Below are 27171 nucleotides of genomic sequence, written 5' to 3'. Positions count from 1 at the left end.
TTTTTTTTCAAATTTGCAATAGAAAGCAATGAGGAATTATTACCAATTTGTATTTACATACATTTATTTTATATGTTTATAATACTTATATTTAATATATTTAATTTATATTTATATACAAATTTAAGCCTATGGGGGTAAGAGTTGAGGTTGCAGGTCAGTGGGAAGAGCGTGTGCTTAGCAAGTGCTGGGCCCTAAGTTCAGTCTCTAGCAATGGGAAGACAAATAGATGAGAAATAAAAATCCCTAAGTGATGATTTTAATGTTTTTCATTATGAACATTGACTGGTATATTTAGGGATTGTGTCTTAAGATGGACCTTTGATGTACTTTATAGTTAGATAAACTTTGATTATATCTTGTTGTCTCTATCCATTCCTTGTGCTATAACAAACTGCCTGAGACTGAGTGTTTTCTATGGAGTAGACATTTAGTTTTTCACAGTTCTAGACACTAGAAAGCCCTGGATCCAAGTGTATGTGGTTTGGTGTCTGAGAAAGGTCTTCTTTTTGCTTCCAAGATGGTACCTTATCATTATACCCTCCTCCAGGATAAGTGCTTTACTCATGAATGATGACAGAAAGCTAAAAAGGTAGAACTAGTTCCCATTGCCCTTTCATAAGGTTGTTATCCCATACAGAAGGTCATGGTTCTCATGACAATGATTTCCTAAAGACTCCACCTATTAATATAATCACATTGGTGATTATATTTTCACATACATAAGTTGGGTGTCACACCCAGCCCATAGCAATAGCTAAATTCATGTGAACTATTTTGGGGGTGGTAGGGTCACTTCTTGTGTAAATGTTTCATTTTTACGTAGTTGGGATCAGTGGAGAGAATGTACAAGGATGTACAGTAATGCAGGAAGATATTCAGCCTCATTAGGGTCCCTCTTTTCTTCTTTCTTTAAGTTGTCCACTTTACTCCCTATTGGGGATTCTGATTTTGTGACATCACCGTATTTCCATTGTCTGTTTTATACAGTTTTTTGATACCCAGCATTTTCCTCATTGTTATTATTATTGTTAAAAGATCAACAAGAATATTCATAACCCTGATCTCCTATGAAAATAAAAATGATAGAAATATATAGCACTTTATGAATCATGGGTAGCTATTATGGAAACTGTGATCAGCAGGAAGCTGGCTGACCAGGAAGTCACTGTAGACAGCATGGTCCTGTGATACTACTGATATAGGCACACAGGAGTAACTGGCTCCTCCTTTGGTGTCATTTGTCACCATCTCTCACCTGGATCTTGTCATCAGTGCCCTAGATGATTTCTTATGTTTACATTTGTGGTTCCTACACTGTGTTATTAACATGGAAACTAGAACATTTTTTTAGATCCCAAAAGAATTTAAGTCACTCTTTAATCAGAACTTTCCCATTTCAACCAGCTATATAATTTATAGGTCTCAATATAAATGAAAATGTGGAGCCTTTTGCTCCCAAATTAAGAATGTTAGGATAGTAATAGTGGATCATTAAGTCAAGGATGGGGCCTAGAACAGATCTCAAGTCTATGACACTGCCCCATCCAAGTGGCTTCAACTTTCACTGATACTAATGGGTAGAAGTTTTTACAAAGGTCATAGAACCATACATAATTTGACTCCCAACCTCCTATCCTCCTATGCTCATGTCATATCAGTAACTAAGGCTATGTATTCTTCAGAGACATACATGCTTTCTCATAGTCCTGAAATTTTATGGTACTTCAACCTTTATAGGGCACTAGCTCTAGACACATGGTGGAGCTATCAGTTGTTAAGCTCTTCAGTTGAAATGTGTTGTAAAAGTGACAACCATACTATATTTTAAAGGTCTATCATGAAAAGTAGAATGTTGAGAGCACAAAACAGTAATTTCTATATTATTTATATGAAATGCTTTGGGTGTATCAGTGACATAAAATATATTGCTAAAATTAATTATTGTTTCTTACTGTCTACTGAGGCTATTAGGAAGTGTAAAATTATATATGTGAATCTCATTGTATTTGTACCAGATAGAAAAGCTGTAAATACCCTTTACATATACATATATAGCTCATGTCTTTGTGTCTTGAGAGTCTTTGCTCAAAATGAAGACCTAGACTTTGGCTCCTCCCATATAAAATAGGATGTGTATACTCCAACCCTCTGGTTTACTTTTCTAATATAATTTATTACTATCCAGAAAATATATACATTTAAAAGCTTCCCATTGGTATTTTCAGAATATAGATTCTAGGATGTAAGGCTTTATTGTTTTTTCACGGCTGTATCATTTAGCATATAGTAGGTATATTTGTGCAATAAACATTTAGCAAATGAGTGAATGAACTTACTTTAGAGCTAAAATACTGAACAGGAGCATTTATTTAGTTAAGGGTAGGGTCTACTATTATTGCCTGTGGTAAGGAAAACCTCTGCCTACTATATTGACTCTAGAATGAGCTGTACAAAGATGACTAACACAGTTGACACTCACTTGTTTCTGTAGATAGATGGTGATAAGATTATCAATGAATTCGTAGGGTCTAGACCCCTTACTTGCTTATTCTTCTGGCACACTATAAATGAATTCTCTAGTCTTTCCTCTTAGAGAACAGGAAGATCTTTTCCCAATGTATCCCTGTCCTATGATGGTTGACTAGAAACATATGTAGTATTCTGGTTTTCATTTCACAAACAAATCAAAGTTATATTAAATCATTGATACTTTACCAAAGACTTAAAAAGCTTTTGTCTACAGCTCTCGGCATGCATAATGGTTATTTGATTTATTGTATTGCTAATTCATGTCTATTAAGGTATTTATGGACAAGGACTTGTTCAGGGGATCCCCATCTTGAAGCACTAGGTAATTAATAAAGATGATTAGAAGAGACCTGGGCAGAGACAACTAAGCACCCTTGAAGGTAGATGGTGGCTGTCCAGGGTAGGTGGCACTGTTACAGCAGCAGGAGTGAGAGTGTGTTCTAAGGACTCAAAAGAAGATTGTGTTAATTTCCACTGCTGTGACAAATTTCCTCAAAAAAAAAAATCAAGCCAAGGGAGGAAAGATTGACAGTGGCTCATAGTTTCATAGAATTCTTTCCATGGTTGCCTGATTCTGCTGCTTGGGTCTTGAAGTCAAGCTGAACATCATGGTGAGTGTGCCAGCCAAAGCTACTCGTCTCACAACTCATAAATGAAGTGAGTGAGGAAGTGGACAGCAACTAGTAGACCCTTCTAGCACTGGTCCACAGTGACCTACTTTCTCCAGCCAGGCTTCACTTCCTTATGTTTCCACCATTTTCCCAAACACAATCAGTTAGGTCCTGGGCCTTTATTTAGCACATGACCTCTGGGAACATTGTAGACCTGATCCATGAAATAAAGATTTAAATCTTCAGCATCGAATGAAAATAAAGCTGACATCTGCTGAATGTGTGTGCACTGAATACTGAGTGTTGGCTTCTTTGTCACATGAACTCAACAGCTGATTTTGACTATAACCTGACAGCCTAGTTCTGAGATTTACCTCAAAGAACTAAGGAAGGTTTTTGGTTTGTGATAAGGTTGCCCATGATCATGTGACCTAGGTACAAAGTTTTATTTCTTTTTATGTTGGAGAGTTGGATGATGTAAATTGACTTTAATTTCTTCTGACCTTACTTTGTGTAGTGATGGCACCAGGTGGAAGAGTGGGATGAGGAGGAAGATCTCAGTTCCTCATCTGCCAGGAGGGGAGACTACATGTTTGCATTCTTGAGTAGCAAGTGGCAATAGTTGTTAGGAAGAATTTCAGGGGACACTTCTAATATCTAGGTAACACATAATCACTTTAACTGATGTACATATCTTGTAGAACTTTAAACTTCTCCATAACATCCAAAAGCAAAGGTTTTAGTACATGTTTGGAAGTTATAAAGTTGAGAACAATACTATTTATGTACTATATATTCCTTAGGCAAAAATGTTTAAATCATGAACTTATTGGATTTGGAAATTTGAAGGGGTTTATCAGATCCACATTATTTTTTCTTTTTACCTCTTTATTTTTGAATTTTTATGTGTCATATGTATATACATGTTCACATGTGTCTGAAGGTGTATATACATGTGTGCTCATGTTTGCACACATGTGTGTGGAGGTGAAAGAACGACATCAACCATCTCCTTTGATGGATCTCCACCTTATATGGAAACAGGGCCTCTCACTCTAGCTCAACATTCTCTAGTCTGGCTAGCCTGTGTGTTTCAGGGATTCCCTGTCTTTTCTCCTGTGCTCTTGGATGGCAGCTGGGCTGCCACACCTTTGTGGCTTTTGCCTAAGTTCTCTGTCATATGTGGTTTCTGAGGATCCAGACTCTGGTCCTCATGCTTTTGCAGCAAGTACATTGTCTACTAAGACACATTCCTAGCCCATGTTTCTCTTTAAGCGTTTACCAATACATTTGGAGGAGCAATGAAACCACTGCAGTATAGTGAAGGGGCATGATCTGTTATAAGTTCATAATGATGGAGAAGTTACCTACAAAGAAGTGATACACACAATTTAGAACCTGATTCAGACCTGGGAAAACTTACGATAGGTAAATCGCCCACATAGAGGGCAGAGGTGAACATGAAGTTCTACCCCTAGCTAAAGAGATATTGATATTGATAACTTCTTGGAGAGGGAGGGTTAATTTCCATTAGGGTGTAGTCCCTAGTGGGTCTCTCACCCTCTAGTGAATGGCCACATCTTCAAGAGTGCATAAGCAAGACTAATTGGAATTGAAGGATTAAAAAAAAAAAAAAAACACAAAGTTGAATGGGTATGGATTTGGAGGTGGATCTAGGAGCAGTTTGGGGAGAGGGATGAATATGATAAAAAATACAATGTATCAAATTCTCAAAGAATTAATTTAAAACTGTGGAGATAATATAGAAGCCAATGACACATTGTCTTTGCATCTGGAGACTTTTTAGAGTTTTGTCTACATTCAACATAATCATCTACTTCAGAGCAGGCCTGGATTATTACAGCATAAGCTTTGGATTATGGTGTGTTGGCATGAAATAATAATAAACTCATGTCAATGTCAAAACTGCAATATTACCTCAGTGGTGACCTGCACTGTGTTATGGTGTTAGTAGAATGGGGAATACTCCTTTAACTGGAACTGAATAAACAGAGAAGCTCGAGTGGCAGGTCAGCTCTGATCAACCTTTTACAGGAAGACAGATTGCTCAGGATGGACTTTTGACCCTGAGGCCATAGTTTTGGCTTTATTTCACAGTGCCAAGGTATGGGAACTTTTAGTAGGCGACAAAATTGTGTATATTTGTGAATGTTTTCATGGGCTATCCACTTTCTATACTACCAAAGGGTAGCGTGAATTTTGTCTGATCCAATAGCTTTTTGTTCCCACACCTGAACACAAAGTTTAGCTGATGAAGTGTAACTTGACTATTGAGTTTTTATAGGAAATGCCATGAAACCTTGATGACATTGTACATTTGGAAAGTGTATAATGCCTACAATTTTAAGACATGGTAGCAATATTTAAACCAGATAAGCTCTTAACCATCACACAACTCATAGATTCTTAGAGCATAAACTACCTACCCAAGAATTTGCTTTAAATCCATTAAAACTGGGTAATTTTTCAGTATCATTTTCATCTTCAGTCATATGAGCAAATGTCCAGAGCAGGAGTACTTTATATATTGGGGGAGAAATACAGATTTGTAGATTGCCTTCTGACCTGGAAAATGGAAGGAGGGGTGAGTAGAGTTGTTTCCTGTGCACGATGTAAATGGACCTGCTTACTTCAGCATCTTTATTCTACATGTTTGGGATTATTGTGGTTGAAATTCTGACAGATGATAAACTCAGGAGTAAGGATGAATTCTTTTACTGAACACTTCCTGTGTATCAGTAACTTCTCTGGTTTCTGAGTTTCCTAAAGAAAACGGCATCCTCTGAATCTCGGGAAGATATTCTTCTAAGAGAAATATTTGTGCCTAATAACCCTTTATGTAACCACATGTGCCATGCTGTCAAAAGCATATTGCTTGGTAGTACATAGAGCAGAACCACTCCTGCCTACTTTAAGCTATAAAATTATATTGGAAGACTATCCCAAACCACAATAATTGATTTTTAGAACAAGATTATTTATAATCCAGAACTATGTTGATACTAGAAGGTCAAAAGGAAGCAAACATCATCAGAAACATGCAGTCAGATGCCACCTCCACTGATGGATGCCCTCTCACTCTCCTCTCTGCTCTGACAGTGCCAACTTATTAGGGATTTGGACTTCTAGTACTGCCTTGAATTTTGTTCAAGTTTGCCTCCTTGACAGGATCTAGCTAAGACCTTTCCTATAAAATAGATCCAAACTTCACATTTGAGCTTTGTGCTTTTTTTGTGTGTTATTTTTATTTTTTATTTTTTTTTTTTTTGCTGGCACTGCAGACTGGGAGAGATTTTGTGCTCATAGGGGAAGATGCCTTCAACTCTTTGCAAAATTCTTACCACATGTTGACCCTCCTTCAATCAAAATATACTCAGTTCACAATGAATGAGAACTTGGAAGAAGGGAAATTTCTTTGAGCTCTACTTCTGTCTTCAGAATATTGTCATCTTTGAGAAGAGTCATTTGCCCCAGTGAAATGTCAAACCCACTCACTGTTCCCAGTACGGTGTGTTCTGTGTAGGCTGCAGGAGGGAACCATCCCATGAATAATAACGCTCAGAGGAGATGACTATTGCTCTTCCCACACCTAACACCTCCAGCCTTGGCTCTCTTAGCTGTAGTGAGATGTGCACCCAAAGTATGACCCGGTGTATGCAAGCTCTGCATCTTCATGGAGCCAGGAAACCAGTGCAAGTCCAGGGGTTGGATCTGCAACCACAGTGGTTATCTTGGGTCTACGGCAGTATATCCTCAACCCTCTTTCCTGCTTTCTAGCGAACATTTGCATTTTTGTTTACCACAGCTGAGACATTTCTAGATACATCTGAATCGTGATCTCCACTCTAGTGATGCTAATCGGCATCCTGTTGTACAGATCACCCCTGCAATGAGCACTTATATAGAGAAAGCTGTTCTACAGGAGTTCTTTCCTTTTCATGTGGACGGCCTTCTTATATTGACTATCAAGGTCCCTTGCCTAGAGATAGTGTTTCTTAAAATGCATTTTACATAGTTTAGTAGAATACTTCTGTGCTCTGAATATTACCTCAGCCAAAATGTGTAGCATTTTTTCATGTGTCTTCCTTATAACTTTGAGGTGATTTAAAGTGATGACTATGTTGTTGGTATGTATGTGTGCATGTGAGTGTAGGTGCTTATGCTGGCTAATTTTAACTGTCAACTTGACTCAACCTATTTATACTTGAGAAATGATTCATGGTTGAAGAACTGCCTAGATCAGATTGGCCTGTGGTCATGTCTATTGGGGGGATCTAGGTCCTTTATTTCTTTTTCTATATTAAGCCAGGAATCCATAGGGAATGGGCTCTGACAGCTCAGGCTCCTTTCTGTTAGTCCTCACAAAAATGTGATTCTCTTGGTGGAGAAGGCTGCTGCTTCATTGAACAGAGAATATGTCTCTGCTCTTAGAGTGTTTGAAGTGCTCAATCCCCACGTTAATTCTCTTGGTAAGAATCTTGCCTGTAACTTGCTTGTTTACAATGATGCTCATGGCATGCTGGCTGGTATTGTAGACTCTTCCTATTTTGTCATGGTAACACTTATAGAGCATTCCACTTGAATAGTGCCCATTCCTTTGATGTCCACAGTATCACCCTTCTTGTAGATTCACATGTATGAGGCCTGGATAACATGTGGTGGTTTCGCTCCTCCTTCCCTTTGTGTTTGTCATTTTGACAAACAAAATGAGCTATTAGAAGATGCCTGCCATGGCTGAAAGATGGGGCATTGTCTTCATTGTTGACTGATGTGGGAGAGTCTGTTCCACTGTGGGTGGCACCACTCTCTTGTACTGAACCAAAAAAAAATCTAGCTAAGTATTAAGCCTGCCTACCCACCTGCCATCCTCTGTGCTTCCCGCCTCACTTCTCTGGCTGCAAAGTCATTTCCTTGGTTGGAGGTAATGCTATATGGAACAGCAAGCATGTGTGTTTTCAAGTTCCTTTCTTGAATTTCTGCCTTTAATTCCCTCAATTGTAGACTGTAACCTGGAAGTGTAAAACAAATAACCCCCTTTTTTTTTTCTCAAAATATTTTACTCACAGCAACAGAAATGAAACTAGGACAGTGATGTTTGAATTATTACTATTATTTTATGTTTTATAATTTTATATACAGTTTACTATAATTATAGAGAATGTATATTATTCTCTGTTGGATTATTAGAATTAGTAGTATGAAAATTGACCAGGTCACTATAGTTACGGTATCAGCAAATCTGCACATAAGAGGGACATCTTACCTCCCGGAAGGAATGAAATGAGCAAGGATTATTTTCTGGTAATGTTGATGACTAAATCTGGCACTGAGGGACTTCAAATTGCTGTCTAGTCCATGCATCAGGAGTAGCATTTTTCAAGGCTTGGCAGGAAGAGGCAGCACAGTGTGTTTGGGGAGATCAAAAGTAACTTAATACAGTTAGACCACACTTCTTGCTCCATTTACAATACCAATTTCACAGCAAGGAGCTTTTCTTTATGTCTTCTAGAAATCAGATATATTATGTAGTTAAACTTTGAGTGACATTTTGACTTCCATATTGTAAGTGTTCTCCCCTAGTCCCTTATGACTTGCAAGTGGCAATAACGATTATCTGTGTTATTTCAAAATGCAGTTCATGGCCAGATCATGCTGAGAACTGATTCTCACTCACTGAGAGAGCTGAACCAAACCAAGAGATGCAAGTTCACTTTTAAGTAAATACTGGCTTCTAGGTTAAAACCTTATATTCTGCACTCAATTTCATCACGGCAGATTTTACAGAAGGTTTTCATATAATCACCTACAACACCCTTAAAGTATTTAAAATTAAATTGCCTGGAGTGCCTGGCCGTGATTGTCATCCCGATGGGCATAGGCATCTTGGCACATCTGTCCATCACCGTTGCCAGCTGTTGCCTGCAGCTTTGTGATGGGATTAGAAGTGGTTGCATTTTTCAGTCTGGGGATGATTCTGCTTGTCTTCCACATGCTCCCCAGGCCATTTGATTTGAATCAATCTCATTTATGTGGGAAGGAAAATTTTCTGTCTGTCTTTCTCACTTATCCTCTATTGGCAATGGATTCTGCTCTGCCATGAAGAGTTGGTGCATATCTATATTAACATTTATCAATGTATATTGTGAGGGAAGTCCATAATTCAACACTTATATAATACATATGTAAGTTTCCCCTACAAACAGATGTTAAGTAGGGGTTGCATGTTCCTGAGGTCTGTAACTCCACAGCATCTTCCTACTGTTCCGATATTATATTATTTCCAGTATTTCTTTTTCCTTTTCACTTTACCAGATTATATAATGTACACAAATCAAAAGATATACCTACTTTAAACAGGCAATTTTTTTTTACAGAAAGTTAATTCTGAATCAATGGCATAGTATATAGGTCAGTTTGGAACCTTGTAATAATATTTGTATTGCATTTCCTTTTAAGTTGCTGTTTTTTTTTAAACAACACAAACATGTAACTAGTACTTGGTTAACGTAGTTATGGTTCTTCATAAAGAGTTTATAATTTGAACAAAAACGCTGTGGCAGGATTCTAAATTGAGGACCCCAAGATTTCTCACCTCCCTGGTGTTCCATACCTTGACTGTGATGGATTTGGTATTGATAGTTAAGTTACATTACAAGGTACAGTTGGCTTTAAGAAATGGTGATTGTGTGGATATAGGTGACTTAAACACACAGGCACTTTTAGCTTGGCTCCTAAGGTTAGAGACAGGGAAGTCAGTAGTTGGCAAGACCAGTTTCAATACATCCTAACTTCTCTTCTGTTGACTTGAGAATGGAGAGGCCATGTGACAAGGACTGGACTGCAGACAGGCTCTGAAGCTGGCAGTGGTTTCTAGTGTAAATCAGCAAGGAAGTGAAATCACAATTCTAAGACCCTACAAATAAAAATTTGTCCAGCAATAAGAAAGTTTTTGGAAGTGCATTTTTCACTAGAACCTCTAGACAAGTCCTATCATGGCTGACACCTGATCTTATCCCTGAGGATTGTAGCATGAGTTCTAATTGGTTTTAATAATAAATCCCAGAGTCAGACATAGGAGTAAATGCTGAAATATCAGAGAGACAAAGGGCAAGCCACAGCCACACCTTACCTCACCAAATTCTCAGCCAAAAAGAGATGGAGCTCCTGTCTCCTCCCACCTTATATTCCTCTCTCTGCCCAGTCATATCACTTCCTATCTGTACAGATCTCCAGACCTCTATGGTTAACTAGAGGCTACCTCTACCTTCTGATCTTCAGGCAAGCTTTATTTGTTAGACTACAAACAAAATATCACCACAGATGATAGATCCCAGATGTCCATGTAAGACTTCTGACCTACATAACTGTGGTTGATACGTGGGTGTTTTTTTTTTAATTTTAAAAAATTATTTTTCACTTTACATACCAATTTCAGTTACCTCTCCATCCCCTTCTCTGCTGTCCCTGCCTCTCCCATTCCTAGCCCAATTCACTCCTCATAGGGAGTAAGGCCTTCCTTGGGGAGTCAACAAGGTCTGGCATACCAAGTTGAGGCATGACCAAGTCCCTTCCCCTGTATCAAGGCTGAGCAACGTATCCCACCATAGGGAATGAACTCCTAAAAGCCATGCCATGCTCCTGGGACCGATCCCAGTGCCACTGCCAGGTGCATCCCCCAAACAGATCAAGTCAACTGTTACCCACATTCATAGGGTCAAGTTTGGTTTCATGCAGGTTCCCCAGCTGTTGGTTCATAGTCCATGAGCCATGTATTTTTACATGGCTGTAGGAAATAGATTCAAGTGCATATTAAAATAATTGATCAGAAATTCACTTGCAAGTCAACAGGACTAGAGTTCAGAGCATGTGGACAAAGATTATAGTCTACTAAAGGAGCACTGTCTGCAACAAATCCATTTCTAAAGCCCTGACTTCTTGGGGTTTGAATCATTGCAAGTTTTATGAGGTCTTATACTTTTAGAAGGATTTCATTATTTTAAAATGTTTGCTTAAGAGTAAACTATCATTATGCTGCTCATATATGTTACTTTAGATCAAGTAGCAAAGATCTTTGAGAATGTGATATTACATGTTTATGTCCATTTTCTCTATGAAATCTGGAGTTCAGTTATCAAAACAGAGTCTTATTCACCCCTTTTATCCCTGTAACCAGCACAGTTCTTGGCATGTTATAGGTGCTTAATAAATGTTAGATAGAACATTGAAATGGAATGGACTGAATGAACAATCTGTCCAAAGTTCTGGTTGCATTAAAAGCAAGTAAACAAGTAGGAATGACTGTGTTCTGATAAAACTTTATTTCACAAACAGCCAGATTGGTCCATGGGCTGAAGTTTTCTGAATTCTAGTGTAGATCAAAAGTTAGTATAGCCTATAGGGTATTTTATCACATAACCACCTTCATGGCAAATATGAAATTTTTTCAATGTGTTCTAAATATTTAATAGAGGTGAACAAGGTATGCTTCTTTTCTGGAACAGATTTACTATTTGACTCAGACATTGTTCATAATGAAATGGGAAGTCGTTTGTTCCCAAGGGTGAGGTCTTCCCTACGTCCTGTTGCATTCTATAGCTTTTTTGGTGAATAAGTCGGAATGAAGCAAAACTAAGCAAACAAGATATTCAGGAATGAATAGCCCCCATTGACACTGGGTGGAGGTAGTTCTTGCTGTAGTGCTAAAATATGAAGTTAAATTCTTTAGTCCATATATGATACAGTAACTTATAAAAGCTTATGAAGGGTGGCATATACCACAGCTCTGTAAATTATGAATGTATATGAACTTAAATACAGCTGGAGGCATAGTCACAGGCAGTCAGGTGAGAAGGTAGCAATGGAGAGACAAAGAGCCTTTGCCACCCTTCTATGTTACCAACATTTTCTTAGAGATAATAATGGAATGGTTTGTGGGATCTTTGATGGCACATAGAAATATTAGATGTTGGGGAAAATAAATGTGGAACCATTTACCAGGGCTGCTTAAATCACTGATTCTTCCCATAGGAATTCATTTTAAGGGAAAATATTTAAGGTGTAGGCATTGAATTAGCCACAAGCTTCTTCACAAGATTTCTTTAAGAAAAATGTATTTTTCTCATAATGAAAAATATTCCAGAGTGATATATTAACTAAATAAGTGATGAGACAGTTATTTATGCAACTTCATCAGTATAAGTGTTATCATAAGAGAATACCTGATGGCATAGGAAAATACTCAAGTTATTTTAGTCATTGAAAGAAACTATAATGTGTAATGCATATAGCAGAAATGTATTAAAGTGTGTGTGTGTGTGTGTGTGTGTGTGTGTGTGTGTGTGTGTGTGTGTGTGTGTCTGTAATATTGGTTTCAAACCCCAATGCTGTTGCTTAGAGGATTTTAAAATTCCATTCATGAATATATTAGTTAACTTTCTATCATGGCTATGATGAACTACCTGAGAAATTCAACTTAAAGGAGGAGAGATTTTATTATTTATTTATTACTTTGGTTAATGTTTTCAGAGGTTCTAGGCTACTATCAGTGGGCTCCAGTGCTGTTAGGCCTGCAGTTGGGCAGAATATCATGGTGATGGCAGTGTGTGGTAGAAGAGACTGTATACCTCAGTCAGAAGTCAATTGAGAAATCAAGGGAGAACAGGAAGGACTAGAAACAAAGTATCTCCTTCAAGGGCATGTTCCTTCAACAAGGCCCCACCTATTGAAGTCCCATCACTTCTCAATAGGACTGCAAATTGATGGAAGCCAAGCCTTTGGCAATACTCTTTTATAGACATTCCAGGTTCAGACAGTAAAAGGCAAGTTAATTAGATAACTTTGGCTTGATTCCCCCATCTGTAAAATGAGGGATAGGTTCATATCTGACATTCAGTTTCAGTTTTCTAAAATAGTCGTATGGAGTGAAATACTCATCACAGTTAGTCTGTGATAAATTACTATTTTAGAATAAAAATCAGAATTTAAATCCTAAGTCTATCAAGTCTTTAAATCTAAAGCAAAGAAATCTGGGAGCAGGTGGAACTAATTTATAGAGATCATCTTAAATCTACTTTTAAATTTACATATAGTAAAGCTTACTCTTAGTGATAGGTATTCCTATGGGTTTTTAAAAAAAGCTTGGGATTGTGTGATCCCCTCCATCATTGTGATACAAGATAACTTTGTTAACCTCAGAAACTTCCATAGTGAATCTCTCTTCCTGGGAAATCTCTTTTCTACCTCTGCCAAGCATTCATTCATTGTCCCCCTTCTTGTGATTTTACCCTTTCTGAAATACCATGGTACTGTAGTCATTCAATACAGTATGCATCTCTTGTGTCTGGCTTCTTTCACTTAGCATAATGCATTTGAGGTTCATCAATCTTACAGCTCCTGTTAATATTTTATTCTAATGCTACTACTTTTAGAAGCAGTTTTGCAGATAACCTCATTGTTTGGACAACTTTCCATATCATAATCTCATAACCATACAGGTCTCTGGTCCATGAAGTTTCCCTGAAGCCATAATTGTGACAGGACAGAATATTGGCACTGAAGAAGATGAGGAGGGGAGGAGTTTAAGAGCCAGAAAGCAAATGTCTTTCCTAACACAAACTTGGCAGAAAGAAGGAGAGAATTAAGAGCTTTTGAGGCTAAACTGGCAGTTATTCTGGAAGTGAGATGGGTGGGAGGGTAATGAAGAAGTTCTCAAAAAAAGGGACGAGCAGGTGTGTGTGTGTGTGTGTGTGTGTGTGTGTGTGTGTGTGTGTGTGTGTGTGTGAATTCCATGTGTGTTGAAAGGCATGAAACAAAGAGACTTGAGAACAAAAAGAAACCATTGCTTGTTTTATGAGAAGGGCCTCTGTCTATTGTGATTGTCACTTGTAATAGGGATAAGTGTTTGTAAGGATCCCTTCCTATTTTTTAGCTTTTACAGTAAAAGGTATCTAGAATAGAGAATGCCTGGGGACTGACACTGCTTTCACCCTGGTTCTGATGCATGGAACTGGCCAGGATTTTAAACATGTGACTTCAACCTGTTGATGTGGAGGTATGAAGTTTTCCCTGAAACCTAAACTTTTACATTCTTTGGTATTTATCTTTTATTTCTTGAAGAATAAAATATTTTAATGCAGTTTACAGATACATATGCATTAAGCATCATTTTTGAGCAAAGAAATGATATAACTTTTCTCATTTAAAATCAGATTAGGTTTTAAAAATAGATTTATGATATATTTATCTATTTTTATAAGGCAGTGAACAAAGTAAATATTTAATCTTAACAAGGAAAATTCGGATTTATGGTGTATAATGTGAAATTTAGAAAAGGAATTAATTAAACATTTATTTTCTCATTTAAGTTGGTCATAGTTATGACTGTTTATACTCATTCATACATAAGCTAATTTTACTCTGTATTATTTTAAACCTCCCTTTTAAAAATATTTTTATAGATGTTGACTGATGTCACAGATACAGAACTTAGTTAAACACCCAGAGTAATTTATATATTTGTCTGTTCACAGAAACTTTAACTCAATCCTCTAGTAAACATGGCACTTATCATAAGGAAATACATGTTATTTGCTGTGTTCAAATCTAAACTCTTAGAAAGTGTTATTATTGAGGAAACATAATTGAGCTTTTGGCTTGGTATTTCATTTCCGTTCGTAATTCAAACATTTGTTGTACATTTTTCTGTGGTTTATACATTTTTTTTATCTCAAGGCCACAAGACCTTTATTTAGAATTTAAGGTAAACATTTTTTCTTTGAATAATTCATCCTTTAATCCATCTTTTCATGCTTTCATAGTCTCTATAATCAAGGATGTGGGAACTGAGCAGACTGGGCTAAATGTTATGGTAGTTGACAAACTAGTTTCTTGTTAGATAAGTCTCCTAGTTAGAGTGTCAGCACAGATTACTGTAGAGCAAGAAGACAGAAGAGCGCTGTGTATAGTGCTTACAGAATCAGTAATTCGAGATAAGGAAAGCAGCAGAGGCACTGTCCCAGTGCTGAGCTGCAGGGACATCATGAGCATCAACTGTAGCAATTGAGTTTGCCTTATAGCTTACAGGAGGTGCTAATTTGCTCAGACATCTTTTGGCAAACTGGTGCAGTGTCTGCTTGTTCCTGTTGTTATTTATATGCAGTAGTGCCTGCAGCTAGTGAGATATCTTTCTGAACCTGCCTCTTCCTAACTGAGGAAAAAGGCCTGAAGAATATAGGAGATGTCAGTAGCAACAAGCAACTTGAATTCCTCAAGATAAAGACCATGGCTGGGAAGAATTGAGCAGGCAAGTAAAGATTACTAACTCTGCATTAATAATAAATTTACAGGACTGCAAAACAAATCATGCCAAACAATCTTTATCGTTTCCTAGGTGGATGTGCAAGATTAAAGAAAGGAATTCAATAGCAGTAATATCTGGAATTGAGTAAATCATCTAATTTAGTGTCTCCACAAATCTTTGGGGGCAGTGGGGTGGGGGAAGGGGAGAGGGAGAACCACAGTGAGAATTGGCTCTGAGCACTGTCATGTGGATTCAATTTAGCTGTTGTAATAAATTACAATGGAACAAGGTCCATTGGGATGATGTCGGGATCAATAGAAGGTCAGGCTGTAACATCTCCAGCAGTGGTCTGGAAGAATGGATAACACACTTTATTAAGCTTGGCAGGCCAGAAGGTTTTGGAACTGTTCTGGTACACTACCACTGCCATCAGTTTTATGAAGCACCGTTTGGGTATGTGGCACTATAAGGCTGTTATATAAAAATTAGAATGTGGACAATACTCTGAATGGCCAATTTGTTTAATAATGATAAGCATGCATCTAATTTATAGAGTCTTCTATGCCTAGCACTTAGCCGTTTTCATGGATTGCTTTTTTTTTTTTTTTTTAATCCCAGTGGCAGCCCTTGGAGGGGGCAATGCAATTGGTCAGTAGCAGCGGTTGGTTATGATCAGGGATAGTCTGGATTTCACTCTTAAGCTTTGTGCATAGCGAAATCTATGTGTTCATGGAGAAAGACTGTGTTAATTTATTTGTCAAATTATTCATTTGACAGTTATATTCAGTGTACTAAGCATGGTCCAAGGATAGAGGATTATCTGTAGCCATTTAAAAAATGGTGAGATCTTGCTTCTGGTTGACATAGTGATAAAGTAAAGATATGCTAAACATTTTACTTAACTCACTAATCTGTGGGGGAGTAAGTGAGAAATTAAATTGTACGAGTCTGTCAAACATTTGTAGAATTAAGAGAACTCAAATGAACAAATGAATGGAAGCAGAGCTGGGTTCCACCAGTATAGAGAAGTGAGTGTCTTCTACTGGACAGTTCAGAGTCTTCACATTTGTAGCTAAGAATTTGTTTCATCGCTGTAAACTATTTATAATTTGGCAAGTTGTATAGTTGCTGAAAAGACAGTGGAAGACTAGAATCAAATGGCCCCAGAGAATGTGATCACAGCAATAGATTTCTTCTAAAGCCCAACTCTGAAGACAGAGGTATGTAGTGGCTCAGTAGAGTCTGATTTGGAGTAAGATTTAACTACAGAGAATATATCCATCTCTGTGCAGTAGTCAGTATGGATTATAATTTTGACATGATCTGGCATAAACTTCTAGGCATACCCACTGAAATGCCTTTGAGAGATTATCTTGATTAGGGTAATTGGGGCTACAAGACCCACCCTGAAGGAACATGGGTCCTGGATTGCATAAGAAGGATAAAAATAGTTGAGCATGAGGATTCATTCCTTTCTGTTTCATGATTGTCAATGTGATGTGACCAACTGCCCTAAGATCCTGCCATCTTGATTTATTTTTCCATTGTGGTGGATTATATCCTTGAACTGTGAGCCAAAATAAATCCTTATGTAATTAAATTGTTTTGTCAGGGTATTATTACAGCTACTGGAAGGGGTGACTAAAATTAGTACCAGAAGTGGGGTTAGTCTTAATCTGTCTGTATGGTTCTTAAACTTTGGAACTAGTTTTAAGGAGAACTGTGGAAGAGTTTGGAACTTTGGAATAGGAAAGCCCTCAAATGATATAAGCAGAGCCCATTCTTATGGGAGATTGGAAGAAAGGGATGATGAAAGAAACTTGAGCAGTAGAGGTAGAAACCAGATTAGAACCATGTGTGATATTTTGACAATCTGTCCATGTCCTGAGAAAATTTATGAAGTTGCATTTTAGGAGAATAGGCTAATTTGCTTGACAGAGGAAATTTGAAGACACAAGAGCACCCAGGCTCTTGCCTGGCTTCTTTTTACTGCAATTATCCAGGACTACAGTAAAAAAAGAGTAAAACCCTGGACAGATGCACAAAGAACACACACACACACACACACACACACACACACACACACACACACACACACACACACCAGTTTGTTGAGGAGAAAAACAGATTGAGCAAATTAAACTTTGTAGCCAAGGTGCATACTGAAAAAGGATATGTAGCTGTTTAAGGGAAATGTCCTGCCCTGCACTGGGACAATAGGACATGTGCCTTGAGAGCAAGACCTCATCAATCAAAAGTACCAACTGTGAAAATGCAAACTTGTTTGAAGAGAATGAGCCTGAACTGAAACAGATACTGCCACTAAAGGGGTGTCTTGCTCCTCAAAAGTAGCTGCCTAGAAGTGTTTCCCCAGGGTCAGCATACAGAACTGATGCAATTGTGTTTCAAGGGAACTGGTTCCACCCCTAGATGACAGCAGGAATTGGTAGTGTCATCCATGTGGTAATGGTTTTTCATGCATGAAAGATGGATCATTGTTAGGGTCATGCAGTCTTATACCACAGTTCCAGAGAATCACTGACACCAGGCAGTATGTGCTAGGGTTTGAATCCTTGTAAGGAATTCTGGAGAACTTACATAAAGCTGTGAAGGTGAATCCTGTGTTATAATAGAGACCCCAGGATATTCCAGATGCCAGGACCTTGGGATATCCACAAAGGCAAATAACCACAATGGAGTAGAGTCTGCCTAAGACAAAGGCACTATATTCTGGAGGTGGCAGAACTAGGCAAGTGAGGTTATTTAAGCCTTTTGGAACCCAGAGAATTCTATCATGAGCACAAGTTGTCATACAGGAACCTGCTAGATTTGGTGTTTATTTTTTTTCTGCTGCTTTGTGGTCTTGCTTTGGTCTAATCTTCTTTGATAGCTCCAATTATTCCTTTTTGGAATGTGAATGTTTATTTATTCATTTATTTTGTCATTGTATATTGGAAGCATGTAATTTATTTTTTACTTCATAGGAGATCACAATTAACTCTCAGAGGAGACAAAGATTTTGTATTTTAGACAGTATTGAACTGTAAAGATAATGGGAACTTTTGAAATTGGGGCTGAATGTGTTTTTCCTTATGAGATAGTCATAAGACTGGAGAAAAAGTGGAAGGTTATGGCTTAAAAGTTTGGGTGTTGAATTAACAACATGTAAAGTTATAAAGGTCAGTGCTGATTGTCAGCTTGGCAGCATCTGGAATCACTTAGAAGGCAAGGCTCTAGGCCCACCTGTGAAGGACTGTTTAGATTAGAATAGACTCTGAGCATGCCTTTGGGGAATATCTTGATCAGATTGAGATGGAAAGACTCATCCTAAAGGAACTTGGTTTTAACTTGATAGACAGGAGAAAGCTAACTGAGCATGAAGATACATCACTCTCTCATTTCTGATAATGGATGCTCCTTTCTAAGCCCCTGCTCTCTTTACTTCTCTATCATGATCAGCTATACCCTCAAACTGTGAGCCAATAAAACCCTCCCTTCCTTAAATGTGGGCTGTTTTTTATAGCAATGGGAAAATATCTATGATGTCCTCTAAATTTGTGAGAGGAGACTTCTGAGCAACAATGGAAATTCAAATAAGAATGTTTTGAGCCTTAAGTCACTTTGTTTTTTATATAGGGAAATTTAGGCCCAGAGATCTGAAAAAGTATCCAAAAGTCACTTATGTTCTTTTCTCAAGGCTTTCCAGGGTCCCCTCCCTGACCCTGGGTTTTAGGAGAGAAGGGAGGTCCCAGAACAAAATGTCCATGTTAGACAAAAAGGGCCAAGTATGCCAATGAAGTTTATCTGGAGAAACAAGCCATGGTATTCATATTCACATAGGGATTTTATTTTAACAAATTGGCTTGTGTTATTATGGAGACATGATGAGTTCAAAATCTGATGGGAGAGATTGGCATGTTAGAGACTTAAGAGTGAATTGTAGATCCATTCTAAGGAATTGTGTTAGAGAACCTGGGACAGCTGGGAAAGGTCATACTGCAGATTAATCTGAAGGCTATCTGCTGGAAAATTGCTTCTTAGTTGGGGAATGTAAGCCATTTAGCTGTATTCAGACCTTTGATCGAGTGGAGCCCACCCATACTGTAGAGCTTAATGTATTTTACTAAAGGCCACTGACATAAATGTATGTCCCACCCCACAACACTCTAGTGAAGCATCTTGAACAATATTTAACTAAACATTTGAATATTGTAATCTAGTCAAGTTGACACATAAAAATAAGCATCATATCATGTCAGAAGTAGACTGTAGAAGTGACTGGATATAGTAGCAGATAGTGGCTGGGGAGATACTGATCTTAACCTGGGAATGGTGTGGTAAACAGTAGGATTCCATGGTTCTTTAGGTGAAACTTCCAACCTAAGAACTTTCCCTAGGATGAGATGCTGGTGAGTTAAGTTTATGGTTTACAACAAACAAAGAGACAAACTATAGCTCTACATCTCTGTATACCTGCCTGGTCACTATCTGTGAATAGGAGGCATGGCTACAGAAGGGCTTCGTGGAGCCTCATCATGTGTGAGGGCTATTCCATAATAGAGTTTATAACTGGAGGCCATCTGATACTCAGGCCTAGGATATCTGGGTGTAGATAATTGTAACCTGAATTAATAATTCGCTGAACAATTGCTTTGCTGAAAATAAAATTGATAGACTCTCTTTAAGACACTCAATAATTTAGAAAATTATTTATTTATAATTTAGAGATTATACTTATAATACAGAGTAGTGTTATTATTTAAACAATTCCCTTATTTGAATAGTTTCAGTGAATGAAAAAGTTAGGTCATTTTTATTTTATTTATTTATTTAATTTTTATTAATTCAAGTTAGGGAACAAGCTTGTTTCACATGTAAGTCCCTTCTCCCTCTCCCTCCCCTCACCCCCATCCCTCCCCCCCACCCCATCCACCCACCACTCCCCAGGCAGGGTAGGGCCCTCAATGGGGGCTCTGCAAAGTCCACCAAATCTTCCTGTGCTGGGCCTGGGCCCTTCCCCATGTGTCCAGGGCCAGAGTGTATCCCTTCACGTGGGATGGGCTCTCAAAGTCCCTTCTTACACCAGGGAAATATGCTAATCCACTTCCAGAGGCTCTCTGGAGTACAGAGGCCTCCTTATTGACATCCATGTTCAGGGGGCTGGATCAGTCTTGTACTGGCCTCCCAGACAGCATCTGGGGTCAATGTGCTCTCCCTTGTTCAGGCCAACTGTTTCTGTGGGTTTCTCCAACCTGGTACAGACCCCTTCGATCTTCATTCCTCCCTCTCTTCAACTAAATTCCAGATTTCAGCTCAGTGTATTTCTGTGAATGTCTGTCTCAGCTTTCATCAGCCACTAGATGAGGGCTCTAGGATAGCATAAAGAGTAGTCATCAATCTCATTTTTAGGGGAAGGGCTTTTAGGTTATCCTCTCCTCCATTGCCTGGATTGTCAGATCGTGTCATCCTTGTAGGTCTCTGGAGATCTCCCTAGCTCCAGATCTCTTCTCGGACCTATAGTGGCTCCCTCTAATATGGTATCTCTCATCCTGCTCTCTCTCCTCTATTCTTCCCCCTACTCAATATCTCTGCTCCTCTATTTCCTCTCCTCTACTCCTCTTCTAGTGCTCTTATTGTGGCAGTACCCTCTCCCCTACCCTCATGCTCCCAATTAGCTCAGGAGTTCATGTCACTTCCCATTCCTGGGGTCTATTTATCCCTTAGAGTCTTTCATGTTTCCTAGTTTCTTTGGTGAAGAGGATTGCAGGCTAGTAAACCTTTGCTCTATGTCTAAAATTCATATATGAGTGAGTACATACCATGTTTGTCTTTTTGTGACTGGGTTACCTCACTCAGGATGGTTTCTTCTAGTTCCATCCATTTGCCTGCGAATTTCAAGATTCCATTGCTTTTTTCTGCTGAGTAGTACTCCATTGTATAAATGTACCACATTTACTCTATCCATTCTTCAGTTGAGGGGCATCTAGGTTGCTACAATGCTACTATGAACATGGTTGAACATATGTCCTTGTTGTATGAACATGTACTATTTGGGTATATGCCCAAGAGAGGAATGGCTGGATCTTAAGGTATATTGATTCCCATTTTTCTGAGCAACTGCCATACTGATTTCCAGAGTGGTCTTACAAGTTCACACTCCCACCAGCAATGGAGGTCATTTTTAGCAGACTGTTTTTTCTATTTCAGTTTTAGTTTCTATTTCTTTTATGTAACACACCACTACCCACATAATCTTACCCACACGATGAGATGTGCACACTGTCACAAACCTTACCTAATCTTCCTGTTGGTAAGGTGGGTCCTTCCTTTACCCCTAATAGAGAACAAACAAGGTTTGGGGGTTTGCAATTGTCATGAACCCAATAGTTCTAAAAATCTCACACGAGCAAAGTATAGCTAAGGAATAGTTGAGGATATGATGCTGACAAATTAAAAGAAAGGAGAAAGAACAAGTGAAAGGAGTTATGATGAGAGGATACTGCATAGGCATAGAGTTTTAGTTGTGCAAGATGAAGATCTTTATGAATAGCTTCATGGCAGCAGCATTCAGTGGAATGGACTTGACATCACTCTAAGTGGCTTAGAAATATAAATTTGATATATCATTTATATTTTATGCAATTGAAATTTAAATGCGTAAAAGTAAAAGATAAAATGTATTAAGGTTTAGCTGGCATTGTTTATGCTATATATGTGGGAGGAAAGGGAGGAGGAGAAGGAGGAGTAGAAGAAGAAGAAAAGAAGAAGGAGAAGAAGAAGGAGGAGGAGGAGGAGAAGGAGAAGGAGAAGAAGAAGAAGAAGAAGAAGAAGAAGAAGAAGAAGAAGAAGAAGAAGAAGAAGAAGAAGAAGAAGAAGAAGAAGAAGAAGAAGAAGAAAATATCTTATTAGGTTAGTGGAAGGAAGGAAACAACTAGAGTTAAATTAAATTTTGGCTTCTCTCCTTATCCTCTGTGGCTACCTCAGTTCCTGGTGGCCCTCTGTTCCCTCATCTCTGTGATGAGCTCTATGATAGTGCCCACCCTGTAAAGAAGCCATGATGGTAAATAGAGAATGAGTGAAGAGGAACTGGCTGCTATTGCATCCCTTTTTGTTTTCTTAAAAGGGAATGCCTAATCAAATGACCAGCGAAAGAACCATTTTCTTGCTAAGCCCTTATCACATTGCTTATTTTATGAAGCAATGAGAGGAAGATTTAGAGTTCCCCTCCCCAAGGCCCATGAGAGAGTGTGTGCCACAATGTCCATCTATCTTTTACTCAGACATGCTGAGGCATGACTAGTGATTGCTAGTAATTTATTCTCACCCCTTGAAGGGCAATACCCTTCCATAGTTACTTCATGTCTGGGTGGCACTAAGGAGACCCCAACTCTTAGTTACGATGCCTAGAGTAGAAACAGATTTATTGCAGGTCAGCTCAAGTCTGTGCCCTAGTCAATGTTGTTAATTTGCCCCCCTCCAGAATCAGAAATGACTAATACTGGGTTGTGACTCTTTCTTTCAATTGGGAGCATGGCAAATTGGCCTTCTGTTGTTGCCCAAGTGTGCAAGCATCCTTGCAGAATTAAGGAAACTTTGAAGACCAAATGACATTGCATATTTTCCTTCTGTTCTCTTATGAGAACCTCCAGAATATTTTTGAGGTGTTGAATAGGTTAAACATTGAGCCCTTGTTTTCCAAAGCATTTGTTGTCAACATGAAGGAAAAAGGATTGTCATATGGCAAAGGCTAAGTTCCTGTCTTAGGAAGGCAGGGGTCTGAGGTGTCTTGAGGAAAGTGCTCCATAAACACCCATTATTACACATTGGAGATGAATTTTCTGGGAAGTTAATGATGCTCAAGTCTTTGTTCTCACTCTTTATTACCTGGCCTGAGCCTCTTCCAAAGTCCCAGTTGCATGATTTCATGCTCATGTTGTAAGCTTTGTAAAAGCAGATGTCTTTGCATTTCTTCATTGAGGACACCCTAACTCCCAGTCCAGTCTATTAAAATCTGGTTCTTTTTCTGCTTTTGCTGGTATGAAAGTGTGGGCAGGTAGAACTAAGCACATTACTGCTACAGTTCTCAACACTAGTATGTACAAAGACAGCTGAAGAGAGGGGAGACTCAAGTCTAGTAAAGAAGTAGAAATAGGATGAATTCACCTCAAAGAGGAGGCTTCCTACAACTGGGCTGCCCCTGGGCAGATAGGCCTCTGAGAGTGGCAGGTGTGGAAGCCAACCTCCATCACCTCTGCATTTTGTCTGTGTCACCTGTTCCCCAGGACATTCCAGGAAAGCACTGTCTGAGATCTTAGGGGCAGCCTTGATGACTATAGTCAGATTTCCTTTGAGCAGTGGAAGCTATGGATGTGTATCAGAACCAGACATGCTTTCATTTGGCTTTGGATTACAATACAATTATCTGATGCTAGAGATAACCCAACCATTTCATTTCCCATGTACTTTATGGTCCCAAAACAGTTTCACCCCTTGGAAGGGATGACTATTGCTTGTATCACATGCTCTTCTGTTTAGAGAGAAAATCCCCAAGACTCAGAGTAGGGATGTCTGTCTCTTCTCTTCCTGCTATCCTCTTTCTTAGCATACCCTGCATCCCATGGAGGACACAAGAAACCAGGTTCATAGCAAGGAGGCTGCCATCACTGTTCTGGCCATCCTTTGGCTGGTTGGTGGAAAGAAGCAGCTTGTTTAGCAGTCATGGGGCTGTTGTTTCAATTTAAGTGTAGTGGGGCTCTAGTAGTTTCTACAAACAGGGCTTGTGTCCCTCCCAAGGTAATGGATGTTGAAAAACATGTTAACCTCTGCTGGAACACTGAAGTACAGAATATCATATCTTAATTGCTTTGTGCTGTGAAAGTACATACATATAACATGAGAGCCATTTTGAATGACTAAATGAAAACTGAATGCGCTGGAACTCACTTAAATCTCTCAGGCTAGCCTCTCACTCATGGCCATCCACCTGCATCAGCTTCCTGAGTGCTAGGCTAATAAGTGTGAGCTACCACACTTGATTAAAAATTGACATATCCTGAAAACAGGTTTCAGGTTGTTACTGGAGAAGTTTTTCTTGCTGGCTTTAATAATGAAAAAATTATTTTCATGGCTATTAAAGAGGCAGATAGCCTCTGAGAAATTAAACTGTAGCCCAAGTCAGTGTCTCATTAGTTGTGTAAATTAGCTTCAGTTATCTTATGACTATAAGCCTCTGTTTCCTAATGAACAGAGTAAGAATACAGAATGTCATTTCCACAGGGTTGTTAAGAGTGTGAAATAGCATAGTGCATGTTAAAAACATCTGCTGGTAAAGGACTACCTACCAGAGGACATGGGCCAGAGTAAGCATTTAATATACAGCAGCCAGTGGTATTGTATCTGCCATATATATATATATATATATATATATATATATATATATATATGTGATGTTTATGGTATAGTCGTTCAGTTTTACCTGCTTATCTCTAAATAAAACTGAGTGTAGTCTTTTGGAACAGAGTGACTCTAGAATTTTAGTTTTAAATCTCCAAGCTCAATTTTCCCTGTTTTTAAAATTATTATATTATGTGTATGAATGTTTTACCTATATGTGTAACTATGTATCATGTGCATGTCTGTTGCCAACAGAGGCCAGAAGAGGGAATTGGAGTTACAGAGACTTGTGAGCCTCTTATGTGGGTGCTGGGAAAAAACCTGGGTCCTCCAAAAAGCAGACTGTGCTCTGAAATCTGGGCTCCTCTTTCTGTTTAACAATGCGTATATTTTCTTATTCTACTCAGAGAAAATCTGTCACTTTGGGCCGCAAGTAGGCACAGATCTGAGGTTTCTCTTCAAATCCTACCCAATATCCCACAAACAAATGTCCTTACAAACAAACAAAACTTACACAAACAGCCTCAAATTCTGACACTCTACACAATCTTATTGAAAGGATGAATTTGTGTGATTCTATTCTATTTTTCCAAAGAGTATAACCTTAATCCTAAAACCCAGTGAAATATAATTATTGTCCTATAATCCATAGCCATTGGGCCCTTTAGCTTGCCAGGAACCTGAAGTGGGGCTTTACAGATGATTCAGATGTCTCAGAGGAACAGAGAGGAGCTGTGAGTTGCAGCCAGCCAGCCTGCCTTCTAACATCTCCCCCGGCAGCTTTGAGGAGGTTGCCTTTTTATTGCCTGAAATTCAGAGGGGAGAAGTACAAATCACTTTAATATCCTTGAAGTGTAATTTGAAAGGGTTCACATGACTAATGTTTGTTAGAACACATGTCACATGGTACCATCATGCACTAAGATGGGACTTTATCCATTTCACATGATTCCATCTAGTCCTGTCCACATCCTGTGGCATCATCAGGACAGTGAGCATCCTGCCCATGTCATGGATGAGGAAAGGAGGCCTAGAAACAGTCAAGGATTTGGCTGAGACAGCTATGAAGTGGACTCCTCTGGCTCCCTCTCCATAGTAACAAGAACTGCATCGTGGATGAAGCACATTGCTTGAGCTCTAAGCCTCATTCTTGTGACCAGGTCTCCTGCACATTGTGTGTCATCTCACACCTCCTCCTCCAGTGCAAGCTCCTCCCACCCCTATCCCCAGCACTCTTGTTACTTCAGGTGAATTTTCATCTCTCATCTACCACTGAGCTCATGTCTTCTGGCTTTCCCTAGGGTATCTGATGGTTTTGTTTCCCAGCTTTAGAGAATAGCACCCTCCTTAAATTCAATTCTAATACCTGTGCTAGATAGAGCAGCCCTCTTTCAAACTTTAGAGTGGAAGGCAGGGATTATATTATGTTCAGTCACCATAGAACAAACAGGACCAATATTTGCAGATGGAAGTTTTTGTTCCACCCAGTCCTGCAGCCATTTAGTCCCAAATAAACACACAGAGGCTTATATTAATTATAAACTGTTTGGTGGGTGGATCAGGCTTCTTAATGGCTAGCTCTCTTAATTATTAACCTATTTCTATTAATCTGTGTATCTCCACGTGGTCTTGGCTTACTGTTGATGTTGATACTTTTCTTACTCTGCAGCTACATGGTGTCTCCCTGACTCTGCCTGCTACCTTTCTCTATGCCTGTTTGGATTTCCTGCCTGGCTATATCCTGCCTGTCCATTGGCCAAAACAGCTTTATTCATCAACCAACAAGAGAAACATATATTCAAAGCATACAGAAGGAAATCCCCCATCAAATGTTCCTGAGCCATGGCTGTTTCCCTATGTCTGCCTTAGATTTCCATTAGATGTCTGCCTGTTTATCACAGCAGCTTCTTTTTTATCCATGTGTCTACCTGGCTCACCTTCCTTTCTCAGTCCAACTTTCACCCTAAGCAGAGTGCCATTGAGTTCAGGTCTTCTCTTGCTTCTATCCTATGCACTGTGCCTACAGCCTCTTACGTCTCCCAAAGAACAGGGCTATGTGACTATCTGTTTATATGAGCATAACAAGAGTAGCACTTCTCACTAAATGAAATTTGCAATCATGGGCTGTTCAAATTCCATTTCCCCAGCTTTCTGCACATGTGCTAATGAAACAGCTATGCTCTGTGGAACAACTTAATAACTGTCATCCCATTTTACAATAGATAAACTTGAGGCTCAAAGGAATTAGTTAACCTTCCTAGGATCACATGGAAATCTTCTCTCACTTCCACTGCACAGTGGCTATCAGTTCCCTTA

The 27171-nt window shown here is 38.9% G+C and overlaps 1 protein-coding gene across 1 annotated transcript in view; it reads left to right on the top strand.

Moving 5' to 3' along the window:
• The window catches only part of Erc2 (ELKS/RAB6-interacting/CAST family member 2), a 673320-nt gene that overhangs the window by 320114 nt on the left and 326035 nt on the right, over nucleotides 1-27171 (top strand). The gene's annotated exons all lie outside the window — the stretch shown is intronic.

The sequence above is a fragment of the Cricetulus griseus genome, assembly GCF_003668045.3.
Source record: "Cricetulus griseus strain 17A/GY chromosome 1 unlocalized genomic scaffold, alternate assembly CriGri-PICRH-1.0 chr1_1, whole genome shotgun sequence".
Taxonomy (NCBI): domain Eukaryota; kingdom Metazoa; phylum Chordata; class Mammalia; order Rodentia; family Cricetidae; genus Cricetulus; species Cricetulus griseus.
Note: the sequence above shows the minus strand (reverse complement) of the source record. Positions and strands in the feature narration are given on the sequence as shown.